The sequence below is a fragment of the Rhipicephalus microplus genome, chromosome 3 (genome assembly GCF_043290135.1).
Source record: "Rhipicephalus microplus isolate Deutch F79 chromosome 3, USDA_Rmic, whole genome shotgun sequence".
Taxonomy (NCBI): Eukaryota; Metazoa; Arthropoda; class Arachnida; order Ixodida; family Ixodidae; genus Rhipicephalus; species Rhipicephalus microplus.
Genome location: NC_134702.1, coordinates 168,323,786 through 168,350,675, shown reverse-complemented (window position 1 = coordinate 168,350,675; position 26,890 = coordinate 168,323,786). Strand labels below are relative to the sequence as shown.

At 47.2% G+C, this 26,890-nt stretch overlaps 1 long non-coding RNA gene across 1 annotated transcript in view; it reads right to left on the bottom strand.

Moving 5' to 3' along the window:
- Positions 1–509: 509 nt before the first annotated feature.
- The window catches only part of LOC119186085 (uncharacterized), a 47,076-nt gene continuing 20,695 nt past the window's right edge, over positions 510–26,890 (bottom strand). Inside the window, exon 4 of the long non-coding RNA XR_012894428.1 lies at positions 510–715. This is a non-coding gene — a long non-coding RNA (uncharacterized LOC119186085). The remainder of the gene's footprint in view (positions 716–26,890) is intronic.

Sequence of the window (26,890 nt, the reverse complement as noted above, 5' to 3'; positions counted from 1 at the left end):
AATGCCAGTTGCGTATTTCTTAATTGACTGACTCACTGGCACGGAGAGGGCAGAGCTGACCAAATAATGTATCGAGAAACTTGCATCAGTGCGGGCCGAAGTTGTCTCTCTTAAGTTTGAAGGGGCCTCGTCAAACTTTACTATGGCTAGATGTTCACGTGATCAGATTCAACCAAACTCTGACTTTATTACAAGCTTTGCCAACCCAGCTGATAATGCTAAAAATGTTCACATTATTTTAGATGCCTGCCATATGATTAAGCTTGTGCGCAATTCGTTGGCAACCGTGAGCCACCTCGTTGACATTGAAGGAAAGCATGTGAAATGGGGTTATGTAGTGGTATTGGTGGCACTTCAACGTGAAGAAGTGTGGCGGCTTTGCAACAAGCTTACGAAGGTCCACGTCCAATAGAAAAATAAAAATAAAAGTACAATATGCTATACAAGCACTGAGTGTCTCAGTTGCCGATGCTTTAGACTTCTGCGAACAAGAGCTTAAGCTGCCACAATTCAAGGGTCCCAGCGCAATATGTATGTTTATTACAACTTTTGATCGCTTGTTTGACATTTTAAACTCCAGAAACACGCTGGTGAGGTCATACAAAGTGCCCCTTCGGAAGGGGAACGAAGCATGCTGGTAGTCGTTTTTTCCCCGAGGCTCGAGCGTACATAAAACAGGTTGAGACATCCGGCAGGACGTGCAATGACAGAAGGACTGAAAAAAAAAATGGATTCATTAGTTTTTTTTTATATGCACGGCAAGCACAGAAAGAATGTTTGACTAACTTGTCGGCCAGGGTCAGCTGGAATACTTGCTGACACACTAACTCAGTCAAGACCATGCCGAAAACTTCTTTGGGTCAATACGTGGACAAGGCGGTCATAACAACAACCCAACAGCTACGCAGTTTACGGCTGCATACAAGCATCTATTGGTTCAGACAGAACTTTTGTCTTGGTATTGAATGCAGCGACTCCTGCAGCCATGATAGATACAATAAACCTTACTGACATGTGCAGGGCATCAGCATTGCAGCCTGATGACCAGGACTATACGAATCGCATTGACTGGCCCGAGAGCCTTTCTGCTTTTGTCAGTTCCATGATGCCATATATAGCAGGCTTCATTGTTCGAAAAGTTCAAACTACGACTACCTGTGAAGAGTGCATAGCAGCCGTGCACTCAGATGAGCTGAACTCTTTAATTAAATGTAAGAGTCGAGGTGATCTTGTTTCTCCGTTGCGAGACGTCATTCACCGTCGCAAGACGTCCGGTGTGTTGACACCCATACATCTTGAATAGAGTCCGCGAGGCAGCTGTCGCACAGGACAGTGTATACCATCTTGCAGTAATGGCATGGGCCCACTTACGACCCAGCTGCACCCGGGTAACATGAGCAGGGCAATGAAATGGCGCAACCATCGTGAGCATTCGCACAGTTCGCAGCACGTCTCTTGTCAGCCAGTACTTTCGGCTCTCTCTCTCGGACCAGGAGCTCAAATGCTTGAACAAGAGAGAGAAGAGGACGACAAGAAGTGTGTTTAGTCTGTCCAATAAATGGACTGAATTGTTTTGGTTAACCGTGAGGAGAACAGGGAGGGGCAACCCAGGGGTTAATACCTGGCTGCTGACTCCTCACGGGGGTTCTGGTCGCTGCACACAGTGCTCTGCACTATCGGCTCTGCCGAGGCAACATGCGACAGTCCTAAAGGTGAAGATACTTGTAAATTTGTACATAAGGTCCTGTACATAAAGTCGAGTTGTTGCAACGTATCCAAAGGCGCTGGTCTCCATCCTTGACAAGCAGCAGCAGCCACGACAAGACAAGACGAACACCATGCAACCAACCTTCCACTCCCTTCTGTAGCAACAGCAGCTACGCAGCTTAGGGAGCTCTGCTCCAGTGAGAGAGGGAGTGGGTAGAAGGTCGAGTTTTACTCTCTTTCATTCAAGGGGGGGGGGGGGGGGGGATGTGGTATATAGGTAACTGTTCCAGTTTGGGAACAGATTCTCTGCACCCCCTCGCCCCCCCCCTCGAGGTGGCGCTGTACCAATGCATATAGCGTGCTGTAAATAGTGAAGAAGGAGTTTCCACGCTGGTCTCAATCGTGCCACTTCTTCGCCCCAGCCGGCGCTTCGAGCACCAGGCCCGAAGCGCCGTGCATTGCGCCTGGCGCACAATACATTAGCATCTTTGCTTGCATGATATTGATGAACAAGCAGAACATAGAGCCAAGCCATAATTAGTGAAGCTGTCGGCCACCATTCCTCACAGGTTTGCTTGGCTCAAAAAAAAAAAATTTTTAAAATCAAGGAGTATGTCAAAGATTACGCTCCTATTGACATCAGAATGACAATCATGAGTGAATAGATTTCTACAGGACGAGCTGCAATGCAGTTTGCTTGAAACAAGAAAGTATCTTTTCCCGTATGGGAAATAGAAAGCCTCCAACGTGCATGCAACTGCTCTTTATTTGTAGTTTTATATTCAGTTTTATATTCTTCGTTTGTACAGTTTTATATTCTGTATAGGACTCTCCCACAGCCCCAGTGAACGCTCAAGCAGCCATGGCTCCAGCGGTGAACCAGGCTCATGCAGAATGCGAGCCGCCTCGCTATTTCCTGCGAAGCCATGCTCGGCAGGTCTCGCAGGAGCACGTTACTGAGAAGCGAAAGCTTGAGGCCAGGGGGAAGAGCAGTGGCAAGATGAGGCGCCTGTGGAGCCCCCCTGAGCAGGCCCAGCCCACGGAGGATCCGGCGTCAGCCAGTCCCGGCCAGCATTGCAGCCAGGGACTGCCTCACGGTGGGAGGACATATTTTGTATAACATTCGTTCTGGTCAATCATGTTGCTAGTGATGTTGAACTAAAATGTTTTCCACTATATGACATCGGAAAAAACAGTGGTGCTCCAATTGTGCCATTCAGGTACAGTGCCATCTTCCTGTGCCTTGTTGCGCATATTCGAGTAAAGCTTGCACCAACTGCACAAAAGTCCACCAACTCTTCTAGTTTACACAACATTGTAGGCCATTTATAGTCCAAAAATATTTCTTGTCACGACAAACACTATGCAGCTTTTCCAAAGTGCCCTGATGCTCAATCCATTTCAGCAATGCACTTTTTGTCACAATATATTCTGCCTAATCAGTCTTCGCCACTGCATACATCGCCAGTGTTGAAAGATGAACATGCTGTCAACAATTGCACCTATTTGTTAGCGAACTGACATTAAGGGGTAGAGAAGTGATCATATTGCCACAGAGACTGTTCACAATATCCGACATTATGAAAAATCAGCGTCCACAGTCTCTTGCGCACTCTTGCTTGGAGCCGCACGACTCATGCCTCTTGTTCACAGGCACGAGCCAGTGTGGGTTGGAGCTGCGAAGAAGAAGGTGAGTAGGCAGAGGAACAGTTTTTGTTTTTGGAACGCTCAAGCGGACTCTTCTATCTTTTCGCACATAATTTTCAGGACACAAGTTCGCCCATAATAAACTAGTTTTTGACTTTTCCTCTCTTGCACCCGTTACATTCTGGTGAAGGTGCGGGGTATGATTGGAAGCCCCCTTGGCGCAAGAGAGCGAAGCCCCGATCCTCAACGATTGGAACCTGGCGAACTGACTCCGGTACACCAGCGTTCAAGCCGCCGCCTCCGGGGAGAGCCGCCTGAATTCGCACCCCTCCCCAGTGCTCCAGCAACACAAGCAGCGTCCACAGACAAAGGAACGATGGCTTACCAGGTGACATCATCGGAACCTATTCTGTCCCCACCGTGCTTGCCTGAGCCCTTCCACGGTGACACGTTCGAGGATGTGGAGGATTGGTTAGAACACTTCGAGCGGGTTGCAAAAACCAACGGCTGGGATGAAGCAAGGAAACTGCATCGCTTGTACAAGCTATTTACAAAGGTAATTGCTAACAGAGTAAAGAAAACATTAGAGTTCAATCAACCAAAGGAACAAGCAGGATTTCGAACAGGCTACTCAACAATTGACCACATTCATACTATCAATCAGGTAATAGCGAAATGCTCAGAGTATAACCAACCACTATACATAGCCTTCATAGGTTACGAGAAGGCGTTTGATTCAGTAGAAATATCAGCCGTCATGCAGACACTGCGGAATCAGGGCGTAGATGAAGTATATATAAACATTCTGGAAGAAATCTACGGGGGATCAACTGCTACCATAGTGCTTCATAAAGAAAGCAACAGAATACCAATCAAGAAGGGTGTAAGGCAGGGGGACACAATCTCCCAAATGCTATTTAGCGCGTGCTTACAGGAGGTTTTCAGAAACCTAGAATGGGAACAGTTAGGGATAAGAGTTAATGGAGAATACCTTAGTAACCTGCGCTTCGCCGATGACATTGCATTGCTGAGTAACTCAGGGGACGAATCGCAACTCATGATTACGGAGTTAGACAAGGAGAGCCGAAAGGTGGGTCTTAAAATTAATCTGCAGAAAACGAAAGTAATGTACAACAACCTCGAAAAGGAGCAGCGCTTCGAGATAGGTAATAGTGCACTTGAAGTTGTAAAAGACTATGTCTACTTAGGGCAGGTAATAACCGCAGAGCCTAACCACGAGATTGAAGTAACTAGAAGAATAAGAATGGGGTGGAGTACATTCGGCAAGCACTCTCAAATTATGACAGGTAGATTGCCACTATCCCTCAAGAGGAAGGTATATAACAGCTGTATCTTGCCGGTACTTAGCTACGGAGCAGAAACCTGGAGACTTACAAAAATGGTTCAGCTTAAATTGAGGACGACGCAGCGAGCAATGGAAAGAAAAATGGTAGGTGTAACCTTAAGAGACAAGAAGAGAGCAGAGTGGATTAGGGGACAAACGGGGGTTAAGGATATCATAGTTGAAATAAAGAAGAGGAAATGGACATGGGCCGGGCATGTAGCGCGTAGACAGGATAACCGCTGCTCATTAAGGGTAACTAACTGGATTCCCAGAGAAGGGAAGCGGGTTAGGGGGAGACAGAAGGTTAGGTGGGCAGACGAGATTAAGAAGTTTGCGGGTATAAATTGGCAGCAGCAAGCACAGGACCGGGTTAATTGGCAAAACATGGGAGAGGCCTTTGTCCTGCAGTGGACGTAGTCAGGCTAATGATGATGATGATATTCTGTTTAGTTTCTGTTTTTCTTACTCATCCTTATTTCTGTTTTCTTCCTCACTACTTTTGTCTTGCTCCTATATTTACTTTGATCAGAGAACTAGAATACTCCACTAGAAATATCATTTAACACTGCATTGCAGAAAATACATGTCACACCAAGGCCCTCACATAATATCTGACACTGTTCTTGCTGTTGCCTAAAACGACATCCAACATAGCAGTTTCTTAAGCGGGAAAAAAGTAGTTGTTGTGCACCTGCACAAAATAAACGTGTTCGAAGACACATTTATGTTATGAGACTGTTGTATTGCCAAAGATTCACCATTATTTATAACCAGAATAACAGGTCCCATCCAATTAAGTGTCACAGCCATGTCATAGCCAACATCAAGCTATCCCTTGACTCTGGACATCAGTCTGCATCATTCCACAAAGGTTTTCCTGGGGAAAAAGCCTTTACTAACAAAGCAAAACGGGCATGGCTGCTGTCGTGGTCAAAAGACTTGTTCTTTTGCAAGGAAGTCGGGTGTCAAAAGTGCCATCGGGTGTCAAAAGACTTCAGAAACAAACATAACAGGAGCACTGTGTCAGCGCTTCACACTAAAAAAAAAAAAAAAAAATCAGACACTGCCAAGAAAAGAACTTGCGCCGCTGAAGTTGGAGTTGGTTTACAGTGAGTCTCTCTTCTCTCATCCCTGAAGTTTGCACTACTAAGCAGCTCCACGGAGGAGCGACTAGCCCAAACAAGCACCTTGCAGAGTATATCAGGCTTCAGAAATTTTTCATAATCTATTGATGTCGAACTTTGTCAGGTGGATGAAGTTATATATGCTTAAAATTTTTCAACATTCTCGCTCATTATTCTGCGGAGACACCCCTGATAAATATGTTCAAGGGACGCTAAGTGATGTTTCAGGGCGTAAAAGGCTTGTAGTGTCATCATTATCGCCATTCATCATCATCCTCATTTTTTTAGCCACCGCACTGCGCCTCTCGTGCAGCTCATGCGACAGCTCGAGGCGCGAGTGGGGAGATCGAGCTCACACGCCTGGCGGTTCGGACGTGGCAGCCGCCCCCGCTCCGCTTCGGCAATCGCCTTTGATAATAAAGTGGCGAGAGAACGACACGACCACGTTAGCCGCTGTCCCGTCTTCCTCTCTCGCTACATTGGTGACCTAAAGGACACGCCCTTCGGCGAGGTACCAGCTGCCATCTTCCGCCACTCTGCCCGCCAGTGCCGCCACTCCACCCGGTCTTACCCCAGGCATGGCACATGCGGCTCGACGCCGTTCTCTCTGTGAATGGCGTCGCGGACCAGCCGCTTATGCACGCCATCTTGCTCGACGCGCTGCCGGTCGAGTTTTGCCATCTTGCTACCACATCGATCACGAGCCCGCAGCCATATGACGCCCTCTGCATTGCGCTGCTCACCTGCTACGGCCTCACGTACCGACCACTTCCAGGGTCCCACGACTTTGGGGCTGTCACTACGTAGCAACGTGTGCTACCAATCGGCACGCAACCCTCTAATGACCACGACCTCACCACTCCGGCTACGACTCCCTCTACCTCAGATCCGGTCACAGGAACATTGAATGCTCCACCCGACCACGATGACGAGGTAGAAGACGCTCGCACTTCCACTGACTACACCACCGAGAGCTGCGTTCCGTTAGCGCCCACGTACAAAGGTTCACCGCAGATGCCTGCCACATGCGCAATTTCCATGACATTAACGGCACGCGACACCTCAGCGACTCCAGACTCCACGACGGCTACCTTGCTGCGCGCCTCGGTCTGGGCACGAGATATTTTCACCCAATATTCGGCACCCGATCCCGGAGCTTCTCCAGTCGACATTATCTAATCAACATGATCTTCCATCAACCTTGGCGATCTACGCATCTTGCAAGCAGCCCCTACCATCTGCCTTGACATCTCCCACAGCTGAAGTTGTTGCCCGCGACATGCTACAGCAGAACTTCAGAGATGCTGCTAGAATGACCAAGGACCAGATGACAGATTTGCCAATGGCAGAACAGCCAGCACAATCCATAACAACCACACAGGTGGACATCCACCAGGCTTCCCCGATGAGCACGGGTGCGCCAGCCAAGTCTCCGGTAGAGCCCCCGCGTTCCGGATCCCATGACCAACCTCCGGAGCCTTGCAAGGGCGACACTGCAACGCAACAATGTACCTTGAATTCAGACATGACCCTCATCATGACCCAGATGACTACCACCTTTGCGCAGAACATCGGCAGACCGGTCACAGTGGACCTAACTGCCTGCAGTGACTTCCGTGCGCTATTTCGACCCCGACGTTTCCATGGCCGTCGACTCGGTCACCCGCGCCGGCATGTCAGCCACACTGCAACGCTCAGGTCGGTGTTCAATCGACAGCTACGTCCGGGCCAAAACTGCCAGCCCACTGCTCCTTGTCAACAGCCATGTCGGCGCAATGTGTGTTGTTGGAGACGCCGCCACATCCTTTATATTTCAGTACTTGGTCGTCCTGGTTCCACTTCAATGCATAGCACCGTCTCGCCACCATCACCGGCTCGGCCTTTTCGGCCCCCTCCCACGGCTCCACCTGTGGGTACCTTTGTCAGCCACGCATTCTCGAAGCACCGGGTGCGCTCTCGAGTGATCCCGCCAAGTAATCATGGGACGCACGTGTTTATGGCCACAGCAACCAGGCGCTTCCATCTTTGCCCACTGCGTTTCTCCCAGTCTCGCCCGCCAGAGACCCACTGGTTGCCGATTGTCCCTTCCCGTTGACAACCTGGACTGCTCACGGACCCCGTTTCGTTTGCCGGACATAACTCGCTTGTATATACGCTCTCATTGTTTTTATTCCGGCTTCATTTCTGCGGTGGGAGTAATCTGTAGCGTCATCATCATCCCCAATCATCATCATCCTCATTTTTTTAGACACCGCGCTGCGCCTCTCGTGCAGCTCATGCGACAGCTCGAGGCGCGAGTGGGGAGATCGAGCTCCCGTCCCTGGCGGTTTGGACGTGGCAGCCGCCGCCGCTCCGCTTCAGCAATCGCCTTTGATAATAAAGTGGCGAGAGAACGACACGACCACATTAGCCGCTGTCCCGTCTTCCTCTCGCTACAGGCTCATGAAGTTGAGTAGGTTCATTGCAGAAATGCTAAGCAACTTCAATAAACAATGCATGAAAAAATATGATTTTCCAGGAATTGAAAGGCTCAACAACTTCAATAAATGATGCAGGAAAAAAATGATGTTCGAGGGACTGTAAGGCTCAAGAAAATAAATGCACAAAATGCTAAACAACTTCAATTAATGATGCATGAAAAAATATGATGTTTCGCAAACTGAAAGTCTCAAGAAGATTAATAGATTCATACCAGAAATGCTGAACAACTTCAATAATGCATGATAAAATATCCCAGCCTCAGGAGTTTTCTTCAGTGGTACATGAAGGTCTTACACTCATGTATACACATTACTGCATTAGCGAGATATCCTACAGCATGCCTTGATGTACCATATTTTTCGGTGTATAAGCCGCGTTTTTTTTTTCCTGAATTTTTCGTCGGTGCGACTTATATACAGTCAAAATCAGGTTTGATGCCGCGGCTTCAGTTGCTTCGGCAGCCTGAATATCGCCGTGCGCCCCCTTTTGCCATGCACAGAAACCGCGTTTTACAACAAAATAAAAATAGTGGTAAATTAACTCTCTAGAAATAACACAGCTGATGTAGCTTAGCACAGAAAATAAATAATCAAAGAGGGGTGAAAATGTGCAAGGATTTTAAAATTTTTAAATGATGAAATGCGAGTTTGGATTTTCGAGTCACTTCCTTTGCCGTCACTTTCGTCCGCACAAGCGGCTGCTGCTTTGGTGAGTGCGTCGCGTGTGTTGTGCCAGTCGTAGCGTGTGGCGTAGGCTCAGCGGCCTCGCTAATCTGACAACAGCACCATGGCTCCACATGAAAGGCAAAGTCGGCGAAGTTTCGATGCCAAGTTCAAGCTGCGCACAGTTGAATTTGCCGAAGAACATGGAAATCGTGCTGCAGGAAGAGAATTTGATGTCGCCGAAAAAATGATCTGGGACTGGCGCAAAGCCCACAGCGTCCTCCGGACAATGAAAACTACAAAGAAGGCCAATCGCAGCAAGAAGGCACGCTGGCCGGACCTAGAGCGTAGCCTGCGAACGTGAGTGTTGCAACTGAGAGCCGAAGGAAGAGGCCTATCAACAGTGCAGCTGCGCCTGAAGGCGAAGGCTCTGGCAGCGGAGACAAACGCTGTGGGGTTCAATGGTGGTCCGTCGTGGTGCTTCCGCTTTATGTGGCGGAACGAGCTTGTGATGAGAGCCCGCGCTACAGTGTGTCAGAAGCTTCCCGACGACTTCCAGGCACAGCTGGTACGCTTCAGCCAGAGTCCTTCAATGCTTTTCTGGTCACGAAACTCCGCCGTCACTGTATGGGAGAGCTTCATACGCTGCCCAAAACTGCCGCGATGCGGCGCCACTGCGCCACAGAGGGCATCGTTCGGGCTGCTCGCGTACTGAAACAGACTGAAACGCGTGCGCACAGCGAGACAAACTGGTGGAAGAAGCGTGCGTGCGTGTCCGAGTTAGCCAAAATGTTGTGAGACGACGATGCCTAACACGTGTTGCGTGCCGGGGTGCCGTTCCGGCTACAGAGGAATGACCGAGAAGGTGTCGTTTTCTTTTCCACCTGACAAGGACCAGCGCAAGAAATGGAAACGGGCCATACCGCGGCAGGAAAGTGGCGACTTCAACTTTGAGTCCAAATATACACGTGTGTGTGCGAAGCATTTCGACGCCTCAAACATTGTCACTACTTATGATTTCAATATCAACGGCGACGCCATGTCCCTGGAGCGCGACAAGCCAACGCTGAAGGCTGACGCTGTCCCAAGTATTTTTGGTGGCCTTCCTTCGTATCTCACGAAGCGTAAACCTCGACCCCGCTCATCGACAAATCGATCACCGCGCAAACGAGCATGTGAGTCGTCGTGCGAGACGGAGGAGCAACGAGCATCGCCGATGACCTGTTCAGACCGCACCGATGCTGCATCAGTAAATGAAGGTATGTAAGCGCTAAGCCAGATTACATCCGTGTCATCGTGTATGAGGGTATCGTCTGAGCCTGTAAATTTGAAACTGCATGACTTGTTTTTCTTCACTCCTTTTCTTCTTCCTTTTTTTCTTTTTTTAGCAGATGTGGCACTGACCAGTGAAACGGTCGAAACCTACCACACGGACACAGCTTGTCAGACAGACCGCTTGGTTGACTGCGCCAGCTGTGCAGCAGTGCAAAAGTTGAGGTGCCAACTTCGAGCTGCGAAGCAGCAGCTTCGGCAATGCCAAACAAAACTCGCCGAGTTCCGAAAGAAGACTGCCAAGTACGAACGACAACAGCAGAGCCTTCAAAGACTTTCCGATCGCGAGAAACTGATTATTGATCAGTGCGTGATGAAGGCAAACGCGAAGTCTGCAAGAGCCGTACGGTAAGCTTCAAGCACTACTTAACGAATATGGTTTACGTGTAAAGGCGATGGAATATTCACGTGGTAATTTTAGATATTCACCAAATTAAAAGCTACATATCCGTTGTTTTCTGAGCAAGTGTCGGCTCCATTCAAAATAAGCTAAGCGTTCAAAACTACCATGAAATACGTTTTCTGCTTGAGTCCACCTTTACTGCACTGACTCTAATACTTTAAATCATGAAACAATGATTTTCGTCCATATAAAAAATGTGCCCTTTTTACTACTATGAGTGGCTTATTCACACCCTCATAATCATGTTATCGTGATGTGTTGATCTTTTTTTCGCACCTTACTGCTATTGTTTTGAGCACGTTTAAAAACAGACAGTGAATGATTGTTCTTATGCGCAGTTTCGTTGAAAATTTGGAGATCTAATGTGCACTTATTTTCTCTATTAATTGTTCTGGATTGAGAATGCACCATAGATCTGTGTCATTTATAGTGGCCTGCTCTCATTATGAAGGTTTTGGCCTGCATGTTGATCAGGTTTCCACTGTGTACACAGTGCAATGTGCATGTTCACATTACCCATTGGCATGCAGTTACACTTGGTTAACAGCAATGTGTCTTTATGCTTGATAGCATTATGGAAGCACTGTGCTAGCATGTTTGTGCATGTGAATGAGATTTGCACCCTTTCCTTACCAGGTATAAGAAAGACTGGTTATATGACTGCCTGCTTTTGAAAACGAAGTCCACATCTGTGTATACATATCTCCGAGAGAACAACTTTCTACCCTTGCCAAATCCACGCACACTCTACTGCTATATGAAGAGCTTGAAAGCCGATTTTGGCTTTGATGCGCATGTATTTACTGTGCTCAAGGAAAAGCTGCTCACTTCCTTTGAAAGTGAACGACGAGGTTTGAAAGCACATCACTTAATCTGAATGCTGTGTGGTTTTGTCTTTCTGAAGTGATAGAAATTAATTTTTTTTTCTTTCAGGTGTGCTCATGTTCGACGAAATGAGTGTCAGGAAAAGTTTGCACGTCCGAGAGTCTGACATGAAAGTCGTTGGTAAGGTTGACTTTGGAGAACATACCAGGCCAGCAGACAGTGAAAAGGATGCTGATCATGTTTTGGTCTTCCTGTTTCGACCCTTTCTGGGGGGATGGTCGCAGACTGTGGGTACCTTTTGTGCATCAAGTGCTGCCCCGGGATCAATACTTGCAAAGCTTGTGCTTCAGTGCATTGTACACTTGTGTAATGCTGGCGCAGTTATAGATGTTGTGACATGTGATAATTCAACTACCAATCGGTGTGCCTTGAGGTCCTTAGGTAAGTGTTTAACACACAAGCTCTGTTGCAGACTATCTGGAAAGGTATAATTTATTAGTTGCTCATTTCTTTCAGGAATTCGTGGTGACATGAAAGACCAGCAGGTGTCGTTTCAGCACCCATGCGACCCCTCTAAGGTGATCTCTGCTATCATTGATCCACCACACATATTTAAATGTATTAGAAATAACCAGCAGAAAGTTGGGAAGTTTTTGGTAAGTGAAATAATTACTGTTCCTGTGATATAGTCCCTCATATGATCTCATCTCGAGTGACATTCTGACATTCCTTCTTTCTACAGCTGCCTCAAGGTCGGGAAGTGTATCATGATTATTATGCAGCACTTCTAGAGTATGAAGAGCAACAGTCAGGGCTGCGTGCTGTACCAAAGCTGACGAGGGCACATATATACCCAAACGCTTTTCAGAAAATGAGCGTCAAACTTGCTGTTCAAGTAAGGCGCCCAACACTCAAGTGCGCTTAGAAAAAAAAAAATTGCCTTTTTGATGTGACTCACAGTGAAATGCAATACAAAAAATTTCTTTTCAGCTCTTCAGTGAATCCACAGCTACAGCCATGATATTTTACAGTGAGCAGGAATCATGCAAAAATCTTCACGGGTCTGCGGGAACATCTGAATTCACCAGACAAATGAACAGATTGTTTGACTTAATAGACACTGAAAGAGGGAATCTCATGGTTGGACAGGTGCTGCAAATACATCGAAAGTCTGCCAAAGCAAAGGCAGGTCTGCTTTTTAAGCAAGCCCACCTGTGAGGCGCTGAGAATAACTTTGCTCAGCACAATATCACTGGTTGAAAACCTCCTTGCCTCAGGGTTTCGCTACGTACTGGTGGGAAAGTTTGGACAGGACCCATTAGAGGTAAGCATGTGCACGTTCTCGCTTGATAGTTAAATAGTAATCCTTATTTTTTCTTTCAGAGATTTTTTGGCATTATCAGGCACGTGGCTGGTGACGGAGGACAACCAACAGTCCAGCAATTTCTGTTCATTTATAGAATGCTCTCTGTCAGAAATCTTGTCCAGCCGCCTCAGCGAGCATCAGTTGTAGGAGACGGCCCACAACTCCTCCTGAAGCTCCAAGACCTATTCCAGAAGGAAAAACCTGCTGCCTGTCACGTGAGCAAGAATATATTAACAGGGGTTGAAAGGGTAGAAATCTGAGCCAGATGGTAAGAATTCGTCAGGGAAAACAAAATGAAAAAAAAAAGTGCAGGCAAGGAAGAACACAGTACAAACGCTTTGCGGAGCGATATCTCCTGAATAAGATGAAACTGATCAAAGCGTATTAGTTCTTTAACTAAGTTTTCAGGATAGTTTTTAGGCTGCATGCATTTAGGTGTGAATTTTCTCATTTCTAGCCACACTAAGCTGTATGAGCATTACATATGTGCCAGGGGACTGTGCAGTGCAGGCAGTATCAAAGATTTTGCAGCCATTAATTTGGAGAAGCCGAGCTGATTTCTGATAAAGCCTGGATTTCGTCATACAAAAGGTGTAAAGCAATACTAGGCATTCAGTACATCTTTTTCGTTTGGTGCACTTTTTATGTTCAGCACACCAGCAATACAGTGTTTGCAATTCAGGCGCACTGTTTGGCTATTCTCTTTGATGAAGTACTTTTGGAGCCAGGAGAAACTGTGGAGCAGGCTTCACTTTTGCAACATCAGCAGTCTCCTAAGGAGAAGATCTTGGACTACCTTGCTGGATACGTTGCAAAGAAGTTTTCCTCGCCGAGATGCTCAAGCTGCGTAGAAAGTCTGAGGAGTTCAGAACAACCGGCAACTGGCCTGATTCTTGTTAAGTCTAAAGGTTTTCTCCTTGTGCCCTCCAGCCAGATCGTCACACTCCTTCAAATTGTGGAGGATCACATGGAAGCGCACACAGTTGAAAAAACTGCTTGTTCTGGTGTGTACATGAATATTGTGGAGGATGTTTTGATGGACCCTCGGACTGCTTCAGCTGCTGTCGGTTGCAAGTCACATTTTGTGAGCACGACTGCAGAAGTTGTTCAGTTTTTTCTCAAGGTGCGTTTGCATTTTTTTACGAGAGAAAGAAACAAACAGATGCAAGCGAAAGGGTGCGTTTCATGTCCAGCAGGGGGTGGTAAAAAACCAAACACTCAAAGGTAACTCTGCACCCAATCCATATCTCACATATGTTGCTGTCCATTCTTCACGTTTTTTAATTAGCTTTTCATGAACTGGTGCACTGGTGTTCTGTGTATGTGGTTTGTTTTAAATAAAATTAATAAATGGTTGTGCTTGCATATTGCTTTCGCACAGGCACCTTGTATGTATTTTTCTTGTTGAATTATTTTTTTCCTTCTGACACTGACAACAATATAAGCATCGATGATTGGAATATCTTAACCCCTCGTATATAGTCGGCCATTAGAAGAATCAAAATAACTTCTTGTGTGTTTTTGTCGAAATCACGAGCGGCTTAAGTTACTGGTTTACTGTCTCTTCTATATGAGACTGCTTATAAAACAATGGCCTAATTACAATACACTGTCAACTGTGTTCGACCTTACTTTTCACGTTCGTCATGATCATAAACTAAACGTCGCACCGGTTGATTGATGGGGTTTTACGTCCCAAAACCAGCTGTGATTATGACAGACGCCCCGTGGTGGAGGGCTCCGGAACGAATTTGACCACTTTAACGTGTACCAAACTCCAAGTACACGGGCCTCAACATTTCGCCTCAACCAAAATGCAGCCGCCACGGCCGGGATTAGATCTTGCAACCTTCGGATCTGTAGCCGGGTGCCATAACCGCTAGAACACCGTGGCGGGGCAACACGCCGCACCGAAGACTGCTATGAGGTTAGTATTGCTGGCATTTAAGGACTCTGATATTACATATATTGTACCTAAGGCTCGTAGAGGGATTTAATCGTTCGGTCCAGAAATTTGAAGCGCATAGAACAGGTGTTTTTTTTTTTTTCTTGTCATGAAAAGAAGGCATTCTACGGAAGCATTTCTTGCAGTAATGGTTTAATTGTTTGGGTTTTCTGTTGCGAATAAAATGACACCAGGAGTCTGATAATGTTCACAGTTTAATAGAAATTGAGCGGCCGTGCCGTGCGAACCATCTGGCCTTATGCGCAACTTTGCGCAGTCGAGAGATTTCGCTCACTTCCGGGCGAATGGACGTGTAACAACTCGTATGTTCGCCTCTGTTTACATGTGGCACACCAAGTGCGTTATTGCGAATGTACAGTGTCTGATTTCAGGCAAATTTTGAAAAGCTGGACCAGTTGCAGTGTTGCGACGAACGAGCGGCGCTCCCCCGACCCTGACGGCTGCATTTCGACGAGGCAAAACGCAAGAGCAGAAAAAAAGGCGTGCACTTTGATTTACATGCATATAAAAACAACCCCAGCTGTTAAACATTAATCAAGAATCCCCCACTATGACGTGTATCAAAATCATATCATCGTTATGGTGCGGCAAACCCCGAATTTTTGTCATTTTCGACTGCGACTGCCGCGAGCTGCTTGTCCAGAGCTGTTAGTTTCTTTTCTCCCGGGTGCTCATTTCAAGGCAGACGGCGCGTTCACGCAGTCACCGACGCACGCTGAATGTTCCAAGTAAATGAGGGAAAGTGAAACGACTTTTGCAGAAGTTTAGAAAGCTTGGAAATCAAAGCAGACCAACACACTACCGCAGCGGTAGCGGACGGCAGCGTGCCCTCACGAGCACAGCTGCGCCCCTAGCGGCCAGTGCTGGCTCCATATGAAGCTGAGGCGGCACTTTCGTGACCAGGAAAGCATTGAAGGACTCTGCTTCAGCTCATTCGTGCGGGAGGAAGTAGCGAAGAACAACATCAGCGCGAGCCACATCGTCAACATGGATGAAGTGCCGTTGACCTTCGACATTTCGCTTGGGAGAAGCGTCGCCGAGAAAGGCCAAAAGACTGTCAAGGTGAGGACAACAGGCCACGAGAAGTCTCACTTCACCGTTGTGCTCGCCTGCTGCGCAGATGGCACCAAGCTGCCTCTCATGCATATATTTAAGAGAAAAACCTTGCCGAAAGGTGTTTTCCCTTCTACAGTGGTGGTTCAGGCGAACACAAAAGGTTGAATGGACGAAAAAATGATTGGTGTGTGGCTTGACCGCTGTTTTTCATGTCGACCCGACGTATTCTTCCACGTGAAGCCAGGAATGCTGGTGATGGATAGTATGCGGGCACATATCACCGACGTTGTCAAAAAAAAGATCGGTTCGAAGAATTGTATGCCTGTTATACCCGGCAGCAGGCACTCGATATTTCGGTTAATCGCAGCTTTAAGGCGGTCCTGTGAAGTTTGTGGGAATCATGGATGTCGGAGGGTGAACACAGCTTCACTAAAACAGGGCGCATGAGACGCGCTGAGTTAGGGGGAAGTGGTGAAACGGGTGAGCCAAGCATGCAATTCAATATCTGACAAGATCATTGTGGCGGGCTTTCGCAAGGCCGGTTTGATCCCCTGCGTGACCGATGTTGAGTCCGAATCGAGCGAATCAGAGGACGACAGTGACATGCCGGAGGACGACGTGCCCGGAGTACACCCCAAAATAGCTGTGCTTGTAACGGGGTTTATTTGCAGAGCAGAACGCAGAAAGCGAATCAGTCAGCAGCGTCCGGCCAAGCGCAGCAAGCACGAGCTTATACTGATGGCGATGCCCCTGAGGCGCCGAGAAATGCCGCTGTAGCTCCTCTTCTTCACTACAATCGACCTCCGCACAAAAAGACGCCATCCTGGCGGATTAGGGAGAAGAAACGACTAACGGGTCATAATACGGCTTGAGGCGAGAGACGTGGACAGCGCCGCGGCCGCGGTAGCTTAGGTCTGTGGATGGGATGATGGGCTCCACGATATAGTTGACGAGTGACGTTTGCTCTACAACGCGCTATGGCCCGATGTATTTGGGAAGAAGTTTTGCGGAGCGGCCAGATGCGGTAGCAGGTGCTCGATACCATACCAATGAACCAGGTGGAAAGTTTGAACCCGAACGGTTCCCAGTGTGGCGGGATTGCTGCTGCCACTGGTCCTCGGTAGAAAAAGAGCGGGCAAGCTGGTGGCATTCTTCAGCATGCCGGGCAGCTTCGGACAGAGTTGTGCTTTCGGACTCATAATGTTTATATGGAAGAATAATGTCTACTGTATTTGAAGGTTCTCGTCCGTACAGAAGAAAGTAGGGCGAAAACCCAGTAGTAGCTTGTACAGCAGTATTATACGCGTAGGTGACGAACGGGAGAACTTGGTCCCAATTTGAATGATCAGAGGCGACGTACATCGACAGCATATTGCCAAGAGTACGGTTGAAGCGCTCCGTCATACCATTCGTTTGAGTGTGGTACGCTGTACTTGTGTGGTGCACGATTCGGCATTCGTTGAGTAATGCCTTCAAAGCGTCAGAAAGGAAGGCACGGCCTCTGTCACTTGAGAGCTGGCAAGGGGCACCATGACGCAGAATGAAACGTTGCAACAGAAATGTTCCAACGTCACAGGCTGTGGCAGTCGGCAGCGCGGATGTTTCGGCATAGCGTTTCAGATGGTCTATCGCAACAATAATCCAGCAATTACCAGCTAGAGTTGATGCTAGTGGTCCATATATGTCAAGGCCGACGCAATCAAAAGGTCGACTAGGACAAGGAAGAGGTTGTGACGGGTAGACTTTCCCGGGAGGTAACTTTTGTCGTTGGCACTGAGCACACGAGCGAACGAATTTTCGCACGTACATGCCACGCCAGTAAAATGTGAGTCGAAGCCTAGCGTATGTCTTGAAGAGGCCTGCATGGGCGCACTGTGGGTCCGCGTGAAAAGCTTCGCAGGTAGCAGCTCGAAGATGGCGAGGTATCACAAGGAGACACTTGCGACCGTCAGAAAAGTAGTTGCGTCGATAAAGAAGATCATCCCTTAGGCAAAAGTTGCTAGCCTGGCGGCGGAGAGCGCGAGACGGCGAAGGAGTGAGAGGATCAAAAAGAATGCTTATGAGGCCACTAACCCAGGGATCCTTTCGTTGTTCCACCGTCATGTTGCACAAGGCGGATGACGCAAGTGCAGGCTCGAGGGAAGAGAGGCAAACACCTTCATCCGATATGGGTGAGCGAGAAAGGGCGTCGGCGTCCGTGTGCTTACGACCGGATCTGTAAATAACGCGGATGTCGTATTCCTGAAGTTTGAGCGCCCAGCGAGCAAGTCGTCCGGAAGGGTCTCTAAGTGTGGATAGCCAACAAAGGGCGCCATCAGCATAAGCTCCTCTTCTTCACTACAGTGCTATTTGTCAGCGACTCGGAAGAACACTTCGATGGATTTGATTAAACGCTGCTAGCCATCGCAATAAAGATACTTCAGACTGAAAATATTGTGTTTATGTATGTCGGGTGAGCTCGCACGCGAGTGTGCAAACAGCTGGAAACTTGCAAGCGAGACGGCCGCCTCTAGGATGAATTTTCGTAGTGCTTTCTCATGACGCGGCACTCGATGGCCGAGTGGGCAGAAGCGACTTATATACGTTTTTTTTTTTTTTTTTCGGAAAAACTGCCATTTTGAGGAGGGTGCGACTTATACAAGGGTGCGACTTATAGACCGGAAAATACGGTATACATTCCATGGTCACCAAAAAACATGTACTTTTTTCATGGCCCGGCCAACCTATTGGCTCTCGTTATTAGAAGCACAAGTTAGCTGGGCACAAAATAGATGTTCTGTTAAAGGTAGCTGGCCATGTCAGAACATTCTTATACGCTGTCAATTCAATTAGATAGAAATGATGTGGGGCCAACAAAGACTACGTGGCTGCCAGCAATACACTTGAAATGCGCGGCATTGAAAAACAGTCACATGAGTGCAGAAAACAGGAGGCATGAGTGCACTCCCAAATATATTTAGTGAAGAGCTAATGTAACTGAATAACATACCTCCATAGCTTCACGAAAAGCTGACCCTACAGCAGCTGGCAACATTACAATGTTACACTGAGTTAGTGAAAGAAATAGATAACACGAAAAGTGCCACAGTAAAATAAGCAACGAATGCCCATAACGTGGCTGTAGGCTGTAAACATAAAAACAAGAGTTCTGTGTTGGATTCTTGAGCTAATCAAAGAAAAGCAAAAAAGTTAGGAAATTCAAAAAAGAGCTTGCTGCCTCATTTTTCACGAAACATTATAAAAATTGAATCTGCAGTAAAACCCAAAGAAAGCAATCATACATGGATATGTTGATAATACCAGAGAAAGGACATAAATGGAGCAGCAAAATGGGCAGCAGCGTTATTCTCTGAAATAGCGAAGAAATGGATACAGCCAGAAGCATTTCCAATAGGAGAGAGTACAATTTGGTCGGAACACCTTACAATGTTATTGACAAAGCTAATCATTGCACTGAAGGTGTATGGCCTATCTGTCTAAGCATTGGTCTGCGACTACAGCAGCAGTGACTATTTTTTCAAGGACACTGGGTGTGAGCCCTGACAAGCCTTTCTATTGGTAAAGAGATGACTTACATTTTTTCATATCCCCACCTGTTCAATGTGGGAGTAATTTTGGAGTAAGCATGATCTATTGGTTTCCGGAGACCAATTAAGACTTTGTATAAATCAAAACAGCACCAAAAACTTGTGGAAGAGCACAGGCGTGGCCAAAGGAGAACCTGGTTCCAACCGCTCCCAACCGCTCAGACTTCGAAGTCGGAGCATAGCGCGTTATTTGGCCAAGAGGACGGCACAATCCGGCAACCACATGATCACGAATTACCTAGTTGCTGGCAGGTGACAGTGGAAGCGTGCATTTTGTACAGTTACAGTCGACGACCGATATTTCGGACGCCTAATTTTTCGGACATGCTCAATAATTCGGACATTTACTTGGCACCAGAACATACCCTATAAATTCAATGTATTTTGCAGCTTGCAATTTCGGACACTTAAGGACGGGCTGTTCAATATTTCGGACTTTCCAAGCGTCAGTCAAGCCGGCCGCCATCATTTTTCGCGCCGCCGCGATTTTGCTTGTTTACTTTTTCATCCAGTAGCATTGAACCGGTGCTGGCCGTGCGCGTGGCGTCCGCCAGCCTCTGCTAGGGTGGCTACCTCGAACTGCTGGATCGAGGCTATTTTCGTATCAGCATTGCTGCCGAACAATATTTCTTTCCTCTCTGCTGTGACCGTTGGATGGACTGGACCGAATCGACTGACTGTTCACCTGTGCGTGTGCCATGAGTGTTGCCTAGCTACAAGCGCTGAATCAGAATGGATAAGGGATCGCCGATGTCGTCGACCTCTAGAGCTCCGATGAAGCGCGGAAAGTATGTCACCATGTCGATGGCGAAAAAAGCTGCCATTATCAAGCTCGTTGACAGTGGCAGATCGCAGGCAGACGTTGCGAAAGAGTTCGATATTTCTAAACAGACTATTTCGGACTACATCAAAAATAAGAAGATTTTGGAGGCGGCGGAAAAGCCTACTGGATGTCGTCAGAAGAATGTCAGCCAAGGCACCTACCCTAAGCTCGAGGAGGCCCTTCTCGTTTGGCCGAAGTTGACAGTGGCCAGCAAGGTTCCCGTCTCCGGGGGCCTCCTCAAACAGAAAGCCGAGACGATGGCGCTTCAAATGACCATTGAAGGATTTAAGTTCAGTGACCGCTGGCTAAAAAACTTCAAGAAGCGCTTTGATCTCAGTTTTAAAAAACTGTGGTTCATTTGCACTGTGGAGAAGCCAACACCGCGCAGATTACGTTAACAACGTCAAACACTCCGCAGAGTACAGGCAGCTCAAGCGCGGTTGACATCGGCTGTTGTTATTCTCGTCCCGCCAGAGAATACCTAGCCGCGCTTCTTCGGCACTGTCACTAGGCTGCCTATCGGTCACGAGAAATGTGGTAGCAAGTGCATTCTGTGTTGCATTGTACTATGCACAGCCCATGTGATTAGACGCATCGACAGCTATTTCGCTATGACAAGGTGTTGTTCACCGAACTGCCACAACTGCAGCAAAAATGGTAAAATGTTCCTTGGGGAGCCATGAGCGAAATGTGCGGCACAAGTAGGCCGCGGACTCCAGTGTTTTCTGCGTATGGGCAGTGACAAGCCGCCTCGAAAAGAGCTAAGTGCAGAGCACTAAATATTTGTATGTTTACTTGTGCCCACTGTTTTAGAATGTGACGAGTACAACAAAAGCACTATGATGATTTCAATTTTCCCGTCCATCTGCATTAAAATTTTCAAGTACAAGACACCAGCTATGATGATGATGATGATATATGGTGTTTTTTGGCGCAAGGGCCATTTGATGGCCAAAGAGCGCCAGTTCATGGGATAAAGAATGTGGACAATGATTGTGATTAGCGGCTGTATAAGGGCCATAAAATTCCTCGCAGTAAGGCGGGTAAAAACATACAAGTAATAAAATCATGACCATGCCGTGAAAGGTGTGTGTGGTGTGAATAGGTGACAAAAGTTGGTGATAATGAAAAACGATGGCGGACATGTGTGGCATTAGCACAAGTACCTCACTCATTCATACCCTTGCGTGCAAGGGCCGTGAGGCAAGTGCTTTCCTGTGTAGCCACCGCAGCAAAAACCTCCCTGGAGAGATCGTGCTACGGGATGCCCGGGTATATGATATGAAAATTACGAATTTCTTTTAAAAACGCTAACAATGATTTATGACTAAAAAGCGGTTCCCTACCAACGAACATTGCAGGGTGTAAATGTATATGTTGTCGGTAGGGTAAGGGAAAATGCTGTTTTCTTATAGTTTCTAAGTGATTACACTGGATTAACATGTGAAGGACGGTTAATGGTTCACCACATCTGTCACACAATGGTGGATCGCCGCCAGACAAAAGATATGTGTGTGTTGTGTATGTGCGTCTTATCCTGAGTCTCGTTAGTATTACCTCTGTATGACGCGATCTTGATACTGGCAGCCAATGACCAAGGTGTGGCTTAATAATGTGTAGTTTGTTTTGTGTGTGTGCATCCCACTTGCTCTGCCAGTAGTCCCTGAGGTTTCGTTTAAGAGACGGCTTAAGATCAAGGGCCGGGATTAATATGGGTGTAGGGCCAGTGCTTTTGTGGACAGATGCTGCAAGCTGATCCGCCCTCACATTGCCTTGGATCTCACGGTGCCCTGGCACCCAGCACACTACAACATGTTGTTTTAGTGTGTAGAGTGTGCACAAAGCGGAGTAAAGTGAGACAAGGACCGGGTTTTTTTGTTTTTTAAGACTGTGCAGAGCCGTTACCACACTGAGGGAGTCTGTATAAATTACTGCTTTTTGTATTTGTAGTTGTTTGATGTGTTTAGCTGCCACAAGTATCGCGTAAGCTTCTGCTGTGAAGATACTTGTGCCTGGATGTAGAGGGCCAGAATCCGAAAAGGATGGGCCGACAGCAGCGTAGGACACAGAGGAGTTGGACTTGGAAGCATCTGTAAAGAACTCAGGACGTGTGTATTTGTGTTGAAGTTCCAGGAAGTATGTTCGGATATGGGCAATAGGCGCATGTTTTGTAACTTCTAGAAAGGACACATCGCAGTCTATAGTCTGCCATTGCCACGGTGGCGGATATGCTACAGGAGCCATTAGACTGTGTTCTAGTGAGACTCCAGTTTCCTCGGCTAGACTTTTCAGGCGAACTGAGAAGGGCTGCCTCATCGAAGGCCTGTTTTGAAACAGAAATGAGCTCGACAAATCATTAATAGTAGAGTATGAGGGGTGCTTTTTATCTGCTTTCACCTTAAGGAAATAAACAAAAGACATATAAGTTCTCTGCAGATGAAGCGACCACTCATTTGACTCAACATAAAGGTTTTCTACGGGGCTGGTGCGAAAAGCACCCAAAGAAAGGCGGATGCCCAAATGGTGCACGGGGTCCAGCATCTTCAAAGCACTTTGAGTTGCAGACTGATAAACAACGGCCCCATAATCTAAGCGGGTGCGAATGAGGCTTCGATACAGATTTATGAGGCATTGCTTATCACTACCCCAAGTAGTACGTGACAGCACCTTTACAACTTTCATGGCTTTTAACATTTTATTTTTTAATTCTTGATGTGCGGAACGAAGGTCAGCTTGATGTCCAAGATTAAGCCTAAGAATTTATGTTCGGCTTTGACGGACAGACGTTGCCCGTTTAGTCGAATGTCAGGTTCAGAGTGCATGCCTCTCTTTCGAGAGAACAAGACACACGTGCTTTTTTGTGGGTTAAGTCGAAATCCGTTTTCATCTGCCCATTTGGAGACCTTGTTTAAGCCCAGCTGAACCTGCCGCTCACACATTGCCAAGTTGCATGACTTGAAGCCGAGCTGAACGTCGTCGACATATGTACAATAGGACATATTGCGGGGGATGGACAAGTGCAGAGAATTCATTTTGATAATAAAAAGTGTGCAACTAAGCCCACCACCTTGTGGCACGCCTGTTTCCTGGACAAATGTTTGGGAGAGAACACTGCCCACACGGACACGGAATGTCCGGTTTGTCAGGTAACTTTCGATTATATGAAACATTCTTCCGCGCACACCAAGGTGGGACAGGTCTCTTAGAATTCCAAAACGCCATGTTGTATCATAAGCCTTTTCGATATCGAGGAACACAAAGAGAAAATATTGTTTATGGACGAAGGCATCTCTGATCTGTGCCTCAATACGAACAAGGTGGTCTGTGGTAGATCTATTTTCTCGAAACCCGCACTGAAATCGGTCGAGCAAATTGTTTGTTTCAAGGATATGTATAAGTCGGCAGTTTATCACTTTTTAAAAGACTTTGCACAAGCAGCTTGTAAGTGCAATAGGCCTATAACTTGACGCTAAAGAAGGGTCCTTGTCCTCTTTCAAAATGGGAATAATAATAGCCTCTTTCCAGGAGGTAGGGATAGTGCCAGAAAACCAGATAGCATTGTACAAACAAAGTAAGGTTTTTCGTGTTTCGGCTGGTAGGTTTTTTAACATTTCATACACCACACGGTCAGAACCTGGGGCAGAAGTACTGCAGGAGTTTAGAGATGTTCGGAGCTCAGCTAAACTGAAAGCTTGATTGTATGCTTCGTATCTAGTGGATTTGTGTTCGAGTTTCTGCTTTTCTATTCTTGTTCTGTATTTTTGGAAAGTGTCAGTATAGTGGGACGAGCTGGATACCCGTTCAAAGTGTGCACCGAGGAAGTTTGCCTGATCTTCCAAGGTATCACCCTGAGTGTTTACGAGTGGAAGTGTGTGTACTTGTTTTCCTGCTATCCTACCGACCATGTTCCAGACTTTAGCCTCCTGTGTGTATGAATTAACCCCTGATAAAAACTTCTGCCAGCTTTCTCTTCTGGCCTGCCGACGCGTTCTCCTGCCTTGAGACTTTATTTTCTTGAAGGTTTCAAGATTTTCGGCTGTCGGTGAGTTCCGCAGCAGCCTCCAAGCTCTGTTTTGCTGTTTGCGCGCGTTTCGGCATTCAGAGTTCCACCATGGCACACATTGTTTTCCAGGGTGTCCATTTGTTTGTGGGATGCATTTTGTTGCAGCATCAATCAAAAACGCTGTGAAGTAGTTCACAGCAACATCAATGTTCAAAGTACAGATGTCATTCCAACCTAGACAAGCGATAGTATGAAACTTCCCAGTCGGCTCTGTTCCCAGTCGGCTCCCAGTCGGCACTTGGGAACACGTGGTGGACACTCAGTTACTGTCGTTGTGCTCAAAACTACGGGGAAGTGGTCACTTCCGTACAGATTACTGACGACTTTCCACTGGAGTAGAGGCACAAGAGATGGAGATACTATGCTCAGGTCTATGGAGGAGTAGGTGTTATTAGCGAGGTTATAATAGGTTGGTTCTTTTCGATTTAGGAGACACGCGCTCGACGAGATAAGGAACTGTTCGATCAGTCGACCTCGCGCGTCATACCGAGAGTCACCCCATAGCCTGCTATGCGCATTAAAGTCTCCAATCATCTTCCAAGGTATCACCTTGAGTGTTTACGAGTGGAAGTGTGTGTACTTGTTTTCCTGCTATCCTACCAACCATGTTCCAGACTTTAGCCTCCTGTGTGTATGAATTGATCCCCGATAAAAACTTCTGCCAGCTTTCTCTTCTGGCCTTCCGACGCGTTCTCCTGCCTTAGGACTTTATTTTCTTGAAGGCGTCAAGATTTTCGGCTGTTGGTGAGTTTCGAAGCAGCCTCCATGCCCTGTTCTGTTCCCTTCGCGCATTACGACACTCTGTGTTCCACCATGGGACGTGTCGTTTGTCGGGCATTCCATATGTTTGCGGTATGCACCTGGCTGCTGCGTCAGTTAGAAAAGCTGTGAAGTACTGCACAGCTTCATCTATGTCTAACCTACATATGTCTGTCTAACTCAAACGTGTAGTGTTGTGGAACTGTTCCCAGTCTGCTTTGTTCATCAGCCATTTGGGAACATGTACAGGACATTCATATGTTGTTTGTGAACTGAACACTACAGGAAAATGGTCACTTCCATATAGATTACTTATGATTTTCCATCTCAGTAGGGGTAGTAGTGAAGGTGATACGATGCTGAGGTCTATAGACAAGTAAGTTTTGTTGGCAACGTTATAGTATGTTGGCTCTTTCCTATTCAACAAACAGGCACCGGAAGAGAAGAGAAATTGTTCAATGAGACGACCTCGTGCAACACAGCGAGAATCGCCCCACAGTCCACTATGTGCATTTAGGTCTCCAAGAAGCAAATAAGGTTCAGGCAGTTCGTCTATTAAACACTGGAATTCACGTCTTTCAAGACGTTGGTGGGGAGGTACATACAAAGAGCAGATGGTGACGAGTTTGTTTAAAAGTAGCGCTCGAACAGCCACCACCTCAAGGGATGTCTGGAGTGGTAAATGTGTACACGCTACTCCTTGGTTAACAATAATGGCTACGCCACCGGATGACGCCACAGCATCATCTCGGTCCTTTCGGTATATGACGTAAGCACGTAAAAAATTTGTATTGGAGGATTTTAGGTGTGTTTCCTGTACACACAGCACTTGAGGTCAGTGTTTGTATAAAAGCTCTTGGACGTCGTCGAGGTTTTTAAGCAGGCCTCTGACGTTCCAATGAATAATTTGTGTTTCCATATTGGAAGTAAAGTAGTGCTGTGTGTACGTTAAGGGAGTGACTTGTTTAAGGTGAAAGGTCAAGCTCAAGTAACAGGGCTATTATCAGGCCCTGTTATGAGCTTTTTAGTTCTCTTGGCGCCCTCCAGAGAGCCGCGCCGCTCTTTTGGCACAAAGGGTGCCGCCGTATCCATTGCCTCCTCGGAGGCACTGGATGCCAACTCATGCGAGCTGGTTTTTCAAAGCTTGGGCCTCGCCTGGCAAGGCGAGGCCTTGAGACCCGAGGACCCTGGAGTCTCTGGTCTCTGTTCCAATAGTAGGCGGAGTAGACTCAACTACTGCCGCCTTGGGGGCAGGCGCCACAGCCAATGGCTCGCACTGCGCAGGCCGAAGGAGTGGCGAGGGCTGGTGCGACACTGCCCCCTGGCGCGCCGCATCAGCATATGTGGGGCCATAAAATGGCGAGACTCTTTTTCTTGCTTCTTTAAATGTAATGTTTTCTTTTATCTTTAACGTGATGGTCTATTTTTCTTTTTTCCAGAAAGAACAGGAACGTGAGTACGCCGCATGATTACCCCCACAGTTCACACAGTGTGCAGGTGCTTCGCAGTTGTCGGACGCATGGCCCACGACTCCACACAGAGCACAAGTTTTCCGGCCATGACAGCTTTGCGAGCCGTGGCCATATCTCTGACATTGGAAGCAACGGCGGGGGTTGGGAATATATGGTCTCACGGATGTCTTTGTGTACCCAGTCTGAATAGTTTCCGGCAAATCGCTCGAAGCAAAGCTCAGTACTAAGTGTTTGGTTGGGATTTCCTTTTGATCTCTTCTGATCTTAATACG